The sequence below is a fragment of the Phascolarctos cinereus genome, unplaced genomic scaffold (genome assembly GCF_003287225.1).
Source record: "Phascolarctos cinereus isolate Bilbo 61053 unplaced genomic scaffold, phaCin_HiC Scaffold_1;HRSCAF=81, whole genome shotgun sequence".
NCBI lineage: Eukaryota > Metazoa > Chordata > Mammalia > Diprotodontia > Phascolarctidae > Phascolarctos > Phascolarctos cinereus.
The window spans coordinates 224543293-224559032 of NW_027555514.1; positions in this window are offsets into that span (position 1 = coordinate 224543293).

A 15740-nucleotide genomic window follows, 5' to 3' on the forward strand; every position below is an offset into this window, starting at 1 on the left:
CAGATGATGTGATTGCTGATTGCTTCTACTCTGTGAACCATATGGTTGATGACAGTTTTTTGGATTGACTGTAGTCATGATGCCAGAATTGGAGGTTGGATGGGATACTGAAAATGATATTAACCAGTTTTGTGCTTCTCTCTCTTATTTGAATAAGTCTTTATGAATGAGTTTTTCCTGGCTGTCAGCATCTGTTGATAAACAATGATGTAAAGAGAGAGGCCTTTGGTTTTCTCTCTCCTAAGCTTGCATATGACCCCATAAATATGGAATTAGGTTCTATGCCTGGGCGTGTTACTATATTTTTGGTGAAGGAGATTAATTTGGATGCTATGACCTTATGAGCTTCAAAAGTTGAGCAGGAGACACTCAAAGCCCAGGAGTCTGGGAATCAAGTCTATGCAGAGTTTTATAGCCAGTTCAGCATCAATAACCAGAAGATTGAGATGCATCCTTCAGGACTCAGTCCAGAGGTAGCTGAGATGAGGACTTGTGCAGCATTGAAGCTAAGTTTTGACATGAACTTAAATGGTAAAATATGCAATAGAGAATCTATATTAAATATGAACCCACTCTTCCAAAAGACCAAAAAGGTATAGGAGAGAAAGTGGCACCATGGTGTTGTGTGAGAATGCTTGTTTGTATTGCTGTTATTCCTATATCTATGACTTAAATATTCATTTAAAAAAAGCTAATTTATGTTAATACATAAATTGAAATATACATAAACAGAAAATTGTAAATGGTGTAATACTATCATCCATTTTCTGTCTCCAGAGGGTACAAGCTTTGCCAAAAAATTGTCACTGTCCAGTAATAGTGAAGGGAAAAAAATATTTGGGACAGGGCTATAAGCTGATAGCCATAGAGAAGAGACACTTTAACACCTCAAGGTTATCCCTGGAAACTGAAATATAGCTATAAGATATTGCCTAGCTCTGGAACAGTGAGGTCAGGAAGATTTCATTGCAGAACCATAGGGCATGGCTCATAGAAAGTAGAAAATAGAATATTTGCTTGGGGGAACAAGTAGAAGTATTCCAGTTTGGGTGGACTACTGAGTTCAAAATGGCTACTAGAATGAAAAAAGGTAGGAAAAGTAGACAAAAACCACCATCTGACAAAATGAGAAATTTCTGTCTTAGTCTCTAGGCAGTGGAAAGTATTTAAAATTTTTTTGGGGGGTGGGGTGGGGGAAGGACAGTGCCAGAAGTATGCATTAGGAAGATTATTTTGACAGGTGAATAGAAACTGGATTAGAGAGAAGAGAGGCTGGGGACAGGAAGTATAACCCAGACAAGAAGTTATGGGGAGTTTAACTAAGGTTATATTTATATAACTTGAGACAAAAGAAAAGGTGTGTGAGATGTTGAAAAGTACAATCAATAAATTTTGGCAAATGATTAGATATTGTTGTAGGGGAGAGGAAAGGTTGGGTGATGGCTCCAAAGTTGAAAATCCAGGTGACTAGCATAGTTATGAACGTTCTTTTTTTTTTTTTTTTTGGCAATTGGGGTTAAGTGACTTGCCCAGGGTCACACAGGTAGTAACTGTCAAGTGTTTGGTCTGAGGCCAGGTTTGAACTCAGGTCTTCCTGACTTCAGGGCTGGTGCTCTATCCACTGTGCAACCTAGCTGCCCCATGAATGATCTTGAGCAATGAAGTGGCTGAGGTTAGAAGTCATAGGAATGGTGGAAGCTGGTGAACTGGCAAATGATGATGTTTGAGGGATAATTGATGTATTGATATTCCTTGCTTTCTGGTCTAGGCCATCAGTAGGGTTGGAGAAAAAGACTGATTCCCTGATTCCTTTGAAAAAAGAGAAGTGCACAAAGATCTGGGTGGAATGACATATATGAAAGGAATGGCAAGCAAAGAAGGAGAAGTTTCCTAAGTGAAAGTGGCAAGGGAAAATGTGGATGTAACAGTGAAGAGCAAGGAGTATTCTAACTTGTCTTAATGGCCTAGGATATGTGAGAACATAAGTGGTAGAATTTAGCTGGCTGAGGAGAGGTAGCAAAGGTCATATGTTTTCTCTCTTGGGAGACAACATTTCTGAATAACAGAAATAAATGGAGCAGAAGGCATTTTTTTTTCTATCAGTAGGTCAGCTAATAAGACATCTGATTAGGACATCCATCCTTCAAGGATCTTGGATGAAGTGCTCGTCAAGATATTCTCTCTCCAAACATAAGTAAGCTGGATAGAAGTTTGGAAAATAATAGGAGCTTGACATCAGACTTCTCAGTGCTTAGGAATGAGATTTAACTCATTTGTGGCAATAACTCTGTAGTTGCAACTCAAGCTGATGGGGAATGAGGCATACATAAAAAAACAAAACAAAACAAAACCAAAACCAAAACAAAACAACATTCTACATATGGACTGTGTATGCCAGGTCCTAATCCTTTTGCCATCAGAATACGACTAAAACTACCTTTGCAGTGTTTGTAGGCCTTTGCCAGAGGTCCCAGTCTTGCTATCTCTTCTCATTCACTTTTTTTCCATTCTGAGAATGACCAGAGGAGCCTCTTAGTATTGCTGCAAAGCATTAACTTTCTTTTGAAACTTACAGTTAATGTGACTTACAACCAGTCTCACCCTCACCTTCCCTAGGGGAATGGCTGATAATTAAATATTTTAGTTTTCAATTATTAACAATGAGTGAAGCATAAAAAAGAAGAGATATGTGCTTGCCAAAGGTGATCACCACAGTCACAGAGAAGATATAGCACACAATTAACACAGAAGATAAATTCCCAATAGATGGTAAGACTCATAATAGTTTACTATTTGAATTTGACATTGGGCTGAATGTGTCAAACCCTAAAATAATTTCAAACCTCTTAAACATGAATCAGAGACTCAAAGCAAGTAGAGAACAGAGGTGGAGCCAAGATGGCAGAGAAAAGGTAGTGACTTGACTAAACTCTTCTCAAAACCCCTCCAAAAACCTTTAAATAATGTCATCAAACAAATCCTAGAGTGGCAGAACCACAAAAGGAAGGGTGAAATATTTTTTTCCACCCAAAGACAACTTAGAAGGTCAGCAAGAAAGGTCTGTCATATCTGAGTAAGAGTGGAGCACAGTCCAGTGCAGGCCATGCCAACACCCAGCAAGCCCCAGCAAATAGAAGCAGACCTTGGGAGCTACTGAATCAGAAGTAGCAGTAACTTCTTCAAGAGCTTTCAGAGGGTAAAAGGGTCAAATACTGGTCAGAAGGAGATTGCAGGGGTCTCTTTACTAGCCCTGAGCAGGATTCTGTCGCTTTGCCCATTCTCAGATCAGGGTTGCAGTCCTGAGTAGCAGTTTCTGGGTGAAGAGAAACACTAGCACATCAGAGCTGGGACACTCCAGTACCAGTGGAGAGTCAACCCTCACTGAAGATCCAGGACACAAAAGAGTGCTTGTGTTCACTCAAAAACTAGAGAACAGGCCAGGAGAGTAGTAAACACTTTTCTTCTTACAGCTTATCACCTTGGAAGAACTAAAAACTTACTGGTCCCTAGCTGTAAACAGCTGCACAAAACTCCTGAAGCTAGTGACAGTGCACCTTCCACCCTGAAAGCAGAGCCTTATTTTAACAAAGACTTAAAAGTCTAAACATAGATTGAGAAAATGAGCAAACAATAGAAAAACAAATTCTGACCATAGAAAGTTACCATGGTGACAAGGAAGAGCAAAACACACTCAGAAGAAGACAACAAAGTCAAAGTTCCTACATCCAAAGACTCCAAGAAGAATTGGTCTCAGGCCATGGAAGATCTCAAGAAGGATTTTGAAAATTGAGCAAAAGAGACAGAGGGAAAAAAATGGAGGAGAAATAAGAGTGATGCAAGAAAATCATGAAAAGGGGTCAATAGGTTGTTAAAGGAGACATACACACACACACACACACACACAAATACTGAAGAAATAACACCTTAAGAAAACACACTAGGCCAAATGGTACAAGAGGTACAAAAATTAATGAGAAGAATGACTTCAAAATCAGAATTGGCCAAATGGAAAAAGATGTCCAAAAGCTCTCTGAAGAAACTGATTCCTTAAAAATTAGAATTGAAGAAATGTAAGCTAATGTCTTTATGAGAAATCAAGAGACAGTAAAACAAAACCAGAAGAACAAAAAATAGAAGATGATGTGAAATATCTTATTGGAAAAAATAACTGATCTGGAAAATAGATCCAGGAGATATAACTTTAAAATGATTGAACTACCTGAAAGCTATGGTCAAAAAAAAAAAAAGAGAGAGCCTATAGATCACCTTTCAAGAAATTATAGAGGAAAGCTGCCTTGATATTGTAAAACCAGAAGAAAAAAATTGAAAGAATCCACTGATCACCTCCTGAAAGATATCTCAAAATGAAAACTCTCAGTAATATTATAGCCAAATTCCAGAACTCCCAGGTCAAGGAGAAAATGTTGCAAGCAACCTAAAGAAACAATTCAAGTACTGTGGAGCCACAGTCAGGATAACACGAAGTTTAACAGTTTCTATGCTAAAGATTGGAGGGCTTGAAATATGAGATTCTAGAGTGCAAAGGAGCTAGGATTACAACCAAGAATCACCTACACAGCAAAACTGAGTATTATCCTTCAGGGGAAAAAATAGACATTCAGTGAAATAGAAGATTTTCAAGCATTCTTGATGCAAAGACCAAAATTGAATAGAAAATTTTACTTTCAAATACAAGAGACAAGAGAAGCATAAAGATGTAAACAGGAAAGGGAAACCCTAAGGGATTTAATAAGGTTAAACTGTTTCCATTCCTATATGAGAAGATGATATTTGTAACTCATAAGAACTTTTTCATTATAAGGGCAGTTGGAAGGAGCATATATAGACAGAGGGCACAGATGTGAGTTGAATATGAAGGTATGATGTGTGTGTTGTGTGTGTGTGTGTGTGTGTGTGTGTGTGTGTATAAAATTAAGGGGTGAGAGAGGAATGCACTGAGAGAAAGGCAAATAGCAACTGAAAAAAATTGAAGTAAGTTTCTCTGATACAGGTGTCATTTCTAAAACATATAGAGAAATGAGTCAAATTTATAAATATAAGCCCTTCCTCAGTTGATAAATGATCAAAAGTTATGAACAGTTTTCATGAACAGATGAATTAATCAAAACTATGTACAGCCTTATGAAAATACTGTACTCACTATTGATTGGAAAAATGCAAATTAAAAGAATCCTGAGGTACTACCTCATACCTATTATATTGACTAATAGGACAGAAAAGTAAATTACAAATGGTGGAGGGGATGTGGGAAAAATGAGACATTAATGCAATGTTGATGAGTTTGTGAACTGATTCAATCACTCTGCGGAGCAATTTTGGAACTATGTTCAAAGGCCTGTAAAATCATGCATACCTAGCAATACCACTACTAGGTCTGTATCTCAAAATGGGTTAAAAAAAATGAAAAGGACCTGTATTTACAAAAAATATACGTATTTGTAGCAGCTCTTTTCTTAAGGCAAATAATCGGAAATTGAAGGAACACCCATCAATTGAGGAATGGCTGAAAAAAACTGTGGTGTGTGATTGTCATGGAATAGTATTGTTCTATAAGAAATGATGACCGGTATGTTCTCAGAAAAACCTAGAAAAACTTACATGAGCTGATGTAAAGTTAAATGTACTGTGTACAGAGTAACAGCAATATTGTAAGATGATCAACTGTGAATGACTTAGCTATTACCAGCAATAAAATGATCCAAGTCAACTCTGAGGATGAAAAATGCTATCCCTCCCCAAACAAAGAATTGATGGTATCTGAGTACAAATTGAAGCATACTTTTTTAACTTTATTTTTCTTAAGGTTTTTTTTTTGCATGTATAACCTATATTGAATTATTTGCCTTCTCAATGAGGGGAGTTCAGGAGAGAGGATTTGGAACACAGAGTTTTACAAACTAATGTTAAAAATTGTTTTTACATGTAATTGACAAAAAATGAAATACTAAATATGTTTTAAAAAGAAATAATTAATATGATGAATACAGATGAAACCACTCTTTATAGTGCCAGAGAGATTAATATAGCTTCACAGTTAAATCTAGGTCATTTGTTCCCTTAGGTTCCCTTTTGTCCTTTCTTCTTGTGATATGCTCTCCTTTGTAGAAAACATTCATTTGAAATGCAATAAAAATCAACATTTTTTTCTTGACACAAAACCCATTATAAATTTTTAGACAGCAAATAAACACAGTTTAAAGAGAAAAAGGAATTCTTAGGGGTAAGTAAGCAATTCCATTTCACCAGAGAGTAATGGGGCAGGGGAAGGGGAGGAAGTAGGTGGTAGTAGTAGTAGTGGCAAGGAAGGCACAGTAAGTCTCACAGCAAATTCCCTTTAGGCAGGTCACTTCTTAAGCAGATGAGTGGGTAGAGAAGAGCCTAAACTGCTTGAGATTGTATTCAATTTATGTTAGCAATACCTTTCACTTACAATTGCTTCACCATTGGTATGTGTTATAGAAGCCACTGCTCCAGTAGACATTATCATGCTATTTGAGTGCAAAAGGAGGGGGATGTATACCTACATAATTCACATGGCCTTGTTTCAAGGAAAATAAGACACAAGAAGGAGGTGGACATATCCTAGATACTAGCTTTTCATGGAGACCATAAAATCATGGGGCCAGTTATGGGATTGAGAACAGCTTCTGCCTGTAGATCAACTGATCCATTAACAAACATTTATGAAACACCTACTGTGAGCCAAGCACTGTGATAGGCACTGGAGATATAGATATAGAGACAAAAGTAGAAGCTTTATAGACTGGGATATTCAGTGAGTGATACATACAAACTCTGTGTGTGTGTGTGTGTGTGTGTGTGTGTGTATGTGTGTATCCTCCATGAATACAAGGAATATTTCAAAATTATTACCAAAAACAAAACAAAACAAAACAAAATTAACTATCTCATTCTTCAAATGAGTCTGTTTTGACCTCATTTTGAGAACATTTTTATAGAATAATCATTCAGTTTACTGCCGATCACTTAAGGTAAAGGAACAAATTACTTTATATTCAGTTAAAATTGAATGAAACTAGAAAATTACAAAAAAAAGTTTCCCTAAATTCTTATAAACATATGCCAGTTAATTTTATACCCCATATATGTTTCACCGAAACTTTCCAACCTTTCTTACCATATTTACTATGATAATATACCTGGTCTAAGTTTCAGTAGTTTTAGGAAATTGTTGTTAATGTTTTGATTTGAATTGAATTGCTTACAAGGCTGCATTATTTTGGGATAGGATTTCCTTTATCTTGTAATATAAATATCCAAGACTTTGCTAATTGCACAACTGACTGAAATTTCATATTAAAGAGAAAGGGAAATGAGAGCATATCAAAATATTTTCCAACTTTCTGAAAAGAAGAGTGTAATGATGTATAAGTTAAAAAAAATACATATAACCTAAAGTACTAAACATTTCAAAAATAATTGAGCATTTGTATAAAAGGATTTTAAATTCACTGGATATAAAACAAGGCAGGCTTAAGCAGTAAAACAAAATGACCCTTTTTGGCTGCACGGTGCATCCAATTATTCCTCCTCTGTTCTCTGTTTCTCTGTCTGAAACATCACATAAATACATCTGAAAGACTGCAAAGCTGTTGATTTTTTTCAGTATATATTCATTCATTTTAATCATCATTTTCAGATTTGTAAATGAGTTAATCATCTTTATAGTTAGGATAGTTGAATAGTACAGTGTCATGTAAATGGGAGGGAAGATATTGATGGATGACTGGTTAGATAGGTAAATGGATGGATAGATTTTTATGAATGACAAAAATGATTTACAATTGAAGATGGACAGCAAAGCAGTTGTTTGGACAATGTAAAGACTGTGGTGAGATTTAGCAGCAATCACTTAAATGATGAGCTGATTGATTGAATGACTGAATCAAGAACTGGCCCTCCACCTCACTAAGGCCAATCCCTTTGTATGGATACTTGATACCAGCCTCTGAGGTCTTCTCCAAACTATTGCTGCCATGCTCATCTTCTCTCTCATTAATCTTCAATCTTTTCAAGGTTCCTGCTCATAAACATGCACAGCAACATAAGCTGTGAGGTACTCTTTCCTAATCCACACTCCCAATAACAGGCTGGATCCCCAGAATTTGGCTGCTCCTTCTCTCCTCAAAGTTTTGTAGGAAACTGAGAAAGTATTGTAGCTCATCTACCTCCACTAGTATGTTTACCCTTATTTTGCATATAGTTTGTATATCTATTTGCATTATAAATTATATTTACATATGTATATATGCATATACACATATATTTATATATGCACGTACACATACATGCCTATATATGTACCTACACACAAATATATGTATGACTATGTATAAATATACATATGTGTATATATAAGTGTGTAACACATACATGCATATGTGTGTATATGTGTGTGTGTGTGTATGTATATATATATACATGTTTGAGGTTAGTGAAAATTAAACTTTTGTTGTTGAATCCTCAATGCCTAGTATAGTGCCTAACACAATCAGCCCTAACAAATTCCTGTTGATTGATTGATTGACAGTCTTGCTGAGTTATAAGATAAGGAAAATGTCACTACTAGTAACTGGGAGAGTCTACTTTCCAATTCAATATCTAGGTTCTGGAAGGGAGATTTTCCAAATAGTTAAAGTGTCTATCTGCCTCAGTAGCCATATTCTAGAGATTCCTTTTGCTTTTGTCATATAGTATGATTAAAGAGACCACAAAATCTTCAAATCACAAATTTCTCTATTCAGTAACATCACCATTCCCCTTATGTGACGCAGCCAATTCAGGAACCTGAAGTGAAGCAACCCACTTAGATTTTCTATGTCAGTGTTGTTGATTATTTTATCATCATAATTATTAAGGGTCTGACTAATGTAATCTACAAACCAGCCATGGAAACTATTCTGTGGCTTCTGACAACTTTTTCATATTCCAAGGAGAATCCTCTCTATTGCAGAGAGCTTGGTGGGGCTTCCTTGCCTCTGAGAACAACTGAGAGAATCCAAATCTATTTTAATGTTTTCCCAAATGAAACATATTTGAAATGGTTGTCTTATTCAGTAAGTTCATATATATATATATATATATATATATATATATATATATATATAACTGCAAAAGCAGTGATTTGGATTTGGCATTGATTTACTCTACTGAAGGCATTGATTTGGTGAAACCTTTTAATTAAAACTTTTTTTGTTTAACTCAAGAAAACTGATAGCTGTATCTAATTGTCTAGTTTGCCTTTCAATTAGGGTGAGAAGCACTGCCCTCCTGGAACACACTACCTCCATTCTCTGTGCACTCCGTTGAATCCTTGTTTATTTTCAGATGTGTTTCAGGGCATTTATTTTAATAAGAAGATCCCTGAATGATTCAGTTTGCTGTTTGCCTTAGGAATCATCTATCATTCTTTGCTGCTCACAACAATTAAAATTAATCAGATCTTTCCTTTCAATGGTCTTGAGATTTAATATGTAATATCCTGGAGGCTTGTGCTTCTCCATAAGAGAAAAATCTCATTAGTGCCATTTCTTCCCTTTTGGGAAGACTGAGACTGCTCCTCTTTTAGGGGTGGAGAGAAGGGGGGGAGGGTAGGCCTTATAATCTTCTTAATTAAGAAAAAGTTCAATCATAACCCTGTGCGTCTATAACCCAAGAGAGTGTTTAACTTTAGAGGCCCTCAAGCAAACACTCCAGAAAAAAGTTTCCTTCCTTTTTTTTGTTAAATGTTAAACAAACAACTTTAATAGAGAAGGGCCAAGCCTTCTTTTATTCTCTCTCATTACTAAAAGTCGGGGCCTATTTGGGATATGTTTCTACCTGCGATCTCAATCTCTCATTCAGTCCCAGTCTACAGAGCCCCACATCTCAGAAGGCCTCACTCATTCTTGAAGGCATTCAAGTTAAAAGTTTAATTGTTATGTCTGGACAAACAATATCAATTAAGTTTTTTTAAAAAATTTTATTCAGATAAATCACAGAATCAGATATCATATAAAATCAATAAGATATTATTAGACATTGATTATACCACATGGATAGCATTGACAGCTTGGTATAGCATGAAGGGTTTGGAAGATGAGTTCAAATCCTTCTGTGGACACTTACTAGCTGTTTAACCAACCACTCTAATTCTCTGTGTTTCAGCTTCTTTATCTGTAAAATGAAAGGTTTAAACCTGAGTTTCAAGGTGCCCATAGGCTCTAAGTCTATGATCCTTTGATAAGAATATAATCACTTTGAGGAAAAGGATTATTTCAGTTTGTTAGGTGATAACAACTGGTAGAAGGCCTTGCACCTTGTTGTTGTTGTTTAGTTTTGGTTTTTTTGAAGTTCTGTCCAACCTTTGTGATTCCTTTTGGGTTTTTTTGGCAAGGACACTACAGTGGTTTGCCATTTCCTTCTCCAGTTCATTTTACAGATGAGGAAACTGAGGCAAACAGGGTTAAGTGACTTGCCCAGGGTCACACATCTAGTTAGTGTCTGAGGCCAGATTTGGATTTAGGAAGATGAGTCTTCCTGATTCCAGGCTCAGTATTCTGTGTGCTATGGTGCCACCAAACTACCCTTATATCTAGCAAATATTTAATAAATGATAGGCTTGAGCACAGGAAGCAGAGCTGTATAAGTATTTTTTTTTCTGATCTCATAGTGTCCATTCCTCCCCTTCTTTAGGCCACCAAGGAGGATGCCATTTATTCTATGTCAGTGTTTCACAATGCAGATTAAGATTAGATCTTTCTATTTCAAACTATTCATGCTTACATTATCTGGCATAGTTGCAATGAATCTGTTTTTTCCCCAGACTTAACTTCATTATGAATAATATGGTTTGCTCAGTGGAATGGAACCCTCTTGGTGCAAATGGTACAATGGTTGCTTGGACATTGGCAAGGAGGGGAGCAGTAAGAGTTCTCACCTTAACGTGGACCTTTCCTTTTCTTTAGTAGGATAAAATACCCTCTTGACTAGACCATACATAGTAATTACAAACAGGTGTGTTTCACAGGTAGGCCAAAATATCACAGCAAGGAGGAGAGTTAATATTTAAAAATTAATTCCCCTAAAGTGTTTATCTGTCTATTAAATCAACAAGCTTCTTTCTTTTTCTTGGTTACCACATTTAGGAATTTCAACCAACACAAAATACATACAACCATCTGGGCTGAGGGTTTCAGAGGTTACATCTGGAAAGGCCAATCCAGAGAACCCACAGAAAATCAAATACTAAAAACCAACAACGGTATGTACTAGGTCGCTAAGCACAGTTCAAGTAGAGGAAAATGCCAATAGAGATGGACTAACTTGGGGATGCAGAATGAAATTTTTGTAAGTGGGAGTAGTCTGGGGAAGAAAAGGTCAAGTAAACACATGGAAACACCATGGGTGGAAAGATTATTCATCTATGGAATGAAAGTTAGTCTAAAATGCTATACATCCCAGCCAAACTCAATGGATCTGTCATTTCAATTAAGTATGATAAATATTAACTAGAGTATCAAGAGGGCAACGAACATTGTAAAGGCTTTGCCTCTGCAAATTTGAAAGAGACATTGATAGTCAATTGTCTCTGGGGACAGAAATTTCTTTAGAATTTTCCCATGTGGAGCAAAGGGCATCCTATTTAATTTTATAACTGTCTTTTAAGGGCAACAGGTAAAGATCCTGCTTATATGAAATTAATTTATGGAAAATTACAAAATTACAGTTTGTCTAGGATTTGTCCATAAACCATAAGTCATTTTTGCCAAATTTACTGCAGTCAGTGACCTGGTTGTGACTCACTAGACAGCTGTCTAAAAGAATATATGGTATTTGCTGACTGTAATTTGAACCCCTGATATTTCAGGCACCTTCATATTGAGCTCAGGAAGAAATAAGCTCTTCACTTTCTGTGATCTCAGATCTTTATCTATCTTTAAACATACCAACCAAGAGGGTCTACAAAGCTCAAGATTACAGGTCTTTCAGAACCATGAGAATTTCTATAGCAAACTGTGATCAGAGCAATAATATAGGCGCCAACCTGACTACTTACCTTCCTGCTATTCCTTCACCTGGTTTTCAATAAATGTATCAACATACTCTGTGCTGAGTAAACAGGGAAATGTTTGAAGAAAGAGGCCATTGTTATGATCCACGTGACATCTTATTCGTGTCTCTCTTTGTTATATGAATCCCAATCCATACTCATCTAGGTATAAAGACCCTCAGTGGAAATGAACATACTTTCTGGGAAAGGATGGAGCAAGACAAAATAATATGCGTGTATCCACAGGACAGATGCTACAGAAAGGCTGCTGTGTGATGATTAGAGCCCCAAGCCACTAAACATTAATTTAAAAATTGAAAGGGGAAAACATATAGATATTCCAATTTCTGCACTAGCAAATAGCTTAATCTGGCAACACAGCTGCCCATTTTGAAGATATCAGCAAGAAGTTGAAATAAGGAGAAAACTTTTTTTTTTATCATTTTTAAGGCAAATGCGGCAAATTCACTTGGGAATGATAAGATTTGTTACACTAATTGTTCTCTCATGGAAAACTTTTCTGCTAATTTGCATTAGATCCTGTATGAGCCAGCTGTCATTTCAATGAACAACCTGAAAATGTTTCAGGAGGTTTGACACTGAATAGAGAAGTGTAGCATAGCAACATAAGTGAAATACATTTTCATCTAACAGAGTACAGTGCTATTAAATAACTTATTACAACTGTAAAGAGTCAAAAATAAAAAGGGGTGAAGGGGTGGGGAGAAAATTGGAAATGCCAGGTAAGAATATAACAAATTTAAGAACTACTGGAGTTAAAAAAGGACCTTGAGTGCACAGCATATAAATAGACACATAAATCAATCAACAAGGCCTTATTAAGTTCTTACTATCTGACAAGATCTATACTAGGTCTTGGGGGGTACAAATACTAAACAAGAATAAGGTTTTCCTAACATTGCTTTCCCACATGCCTTTTACTAGGATTACCTATCTACCTGTGTTTAATTCAATGCTCCTCTTAGCTTTAATGGAAAAAAAAATCAACTGCATGCTTTCTTGTGTCATTTCTAAATCGTTTAATTCTACCAAATAGCAGAAGGATATTTCATTATAAGCTGTTAGAAGTTTACACTTGTCAACTTAGAAAACTAAGTTTATATATTCTTCCATTATATTATCATTAGAAAGTTGGACAAGTTTTATTTGCTTCTATTACATCAATTAGAAATTGTTTGGCGTCTACAAACCCAAATGCCTTGTGCAGCATGAAGTGGTGTTTCTAACTCCTAAGACATTCAAATGTGAAAACTATTTTTCCTATCTCATCTGTCAGTTTCCCTCTAAAAATGGAATAAAATGTGTTCACCATGTAAACAATGAATTAAGTAGAATGGAATTAATTATGCCCATCGGATTTGCTTGTTACTTTGGGGAGTAACAAAACGAATTATAAGTCATAATTAAAAATAGATAAATACTTCCCAGCAAAGGGAAAACTTTATAGTGTTAGAATGATGAAATTAATATTGACTTTCCAATTTATTATCAGAATATAGTCCAGTCCAATTGTCTTCTTCACTTTTTAAAGCACTGGATTCAGGGCCTTGTGTAGAATGCATGTTACTCAGTCACACTGGAAGTTTCCTTATTTAAAATAATACAATCAAATGAAATGGATGGAGATATGGAGAAGGCAATATGCTAGAAGAGAAAAGATACTTGACTTGACATCAGAATAGCTTGGTTCACAGTGAACAAGAAGATGTGAAGGAGCTAGGTTTGGAGTCCTACCCAACCAATTGTCTTACTTGGAGCAAGTCTTTTCATAATTCTTGACCTCAAATTCCTGACTTGTTAATGCAGTGAAGTGATACAGTGAGTGGAGCACTGGTCTTGGAGTCAAGAGGACTTGAGTTCAAATCCAACCTCAGACACTTACTAATATTACGATTATGGGAAAGTCACTTAACCTTTATTTGCCTCAGGTTCCTAAATGGTAAAATGGAAATAATAATAGCACCTGTCTTGTAGGGTTGTTACAGTGATCAAATGAGACAATAATTGTAAAGTCTCAGCACAGTGCCAGAAAAGTAGCAACTTGTATGTAAATACTTTAAGAAGGCTAGGTGGTGCAGTGGATAGAGCACTGGGACTGGAGTCACAAAGACCTGAGATAAAATCCAGCCTCAGACAATTCCTAGTTGTGTGATTCTGGCCAAGTTACTTAACTTCTGTTTGCCTCAGTTTCATCAACTGAAAAACAAGATTAATAATAACATCTACTTCCTCTGGTTATTGTGAGGATCAATGAGATAATATTTGTAAAGTGTTGAACCCAGTGCCTGGCACATAAAAGGTACCATGGCAATGCTACTATGGAAATGCATCTATTATTATTGTCATTATTATTGATGTTATTGATATATGACTAGATGCTAGTTACTCATTTGTTAGGATAAAAGTGATATTTAAATGCTTTTGTTTTTGCTAGTGAGGAAATCTGATGAAAAGAATAGAGCAATTAATTTAGAGTCAAAAGATCTGATTTTGAATCCAGGTTCAGGCATTATTAATACGACCTTGGGAGAATCATTTAATTTTTTTAGGGCTTCAGTTTCCTCAATATGGAGTCTGAATGCAGATGGAAGCATACTATTTGCTCTCCTTTTCCTTTGTTGTTTTATTTTTATTGCTTTACTATTGTGGTTCCTTCCATTAGCTCTAATTGTTCTTTACATCATGACTAATGGGAAAGGATGCTTAACATGAATGTATATGTAGAGCCTATGTCAAATTGTACACCATCATGTGGAGGGGGATGAGTAGGAGGGGGAGAAAATTTAAAACTTAAAATTTTATGGAAGTGAATGTTGAAAAATAAAGATAAATAAATAAAGGAATGTATAAACAAACAAACAAATAAATATATCTATATATCTATATCTAGATAGATAGATAGATAGATAGATAGATAGATAGATAGATAGATAGATAGATGTAGATAGACAGATATGTAAAGGACCTCAGTGATTTTATCAACATAGGGACACATAGGAAACTTCCTCTACCAATGCAGGTCAGCACTTCTTCTATAGATCATAATTTTGTGAGTTGCCCAGTGTACCTTAAGGTTAAGTGACTTACTTAGGATCACATAGCCAGGGCATGTCATAGGCCTAATCTGAATGCAGTTCTTCCTGGCTGGGGCTTAGAACCTACCTACTATATAACAGTGCCTCATTGTTATTAATAAAACTTTTTGTGTTTGAAAAGAACTGGCAACAAAAATAGATGTGTGTCAACTGGGGGGGGTTAAAATTTTGTGGTATATAACTGTAAGACTGTAAAAAACAATGAATTTTAGGAATTCAGTAAAACATGGAAAGAATCTAATCAAACTGATTCCCAAGTGAAGTGAATAAAAATAGGAAAACAAGACATTCCATAACACCTCAAAGCAAAAGGAAATAATAACTAAATTATGTTGAATGCATTGCCATCAGAGTGGCCACAAGTGGCCCCAGAAAATATTTGAGAAAAATCTAGCATTTTCCCTGAATTAGAGGGCTAGTGAAATATTGAAGTAAATGTATTCGTACCCTCTTTTCAAATATTTGCTACAATGGATAGAACACTGGGAAAAGATGGGAAGGAGAATATATCTGGAAATGCATATGACATATAAAAAAATGTTGTCTATAAA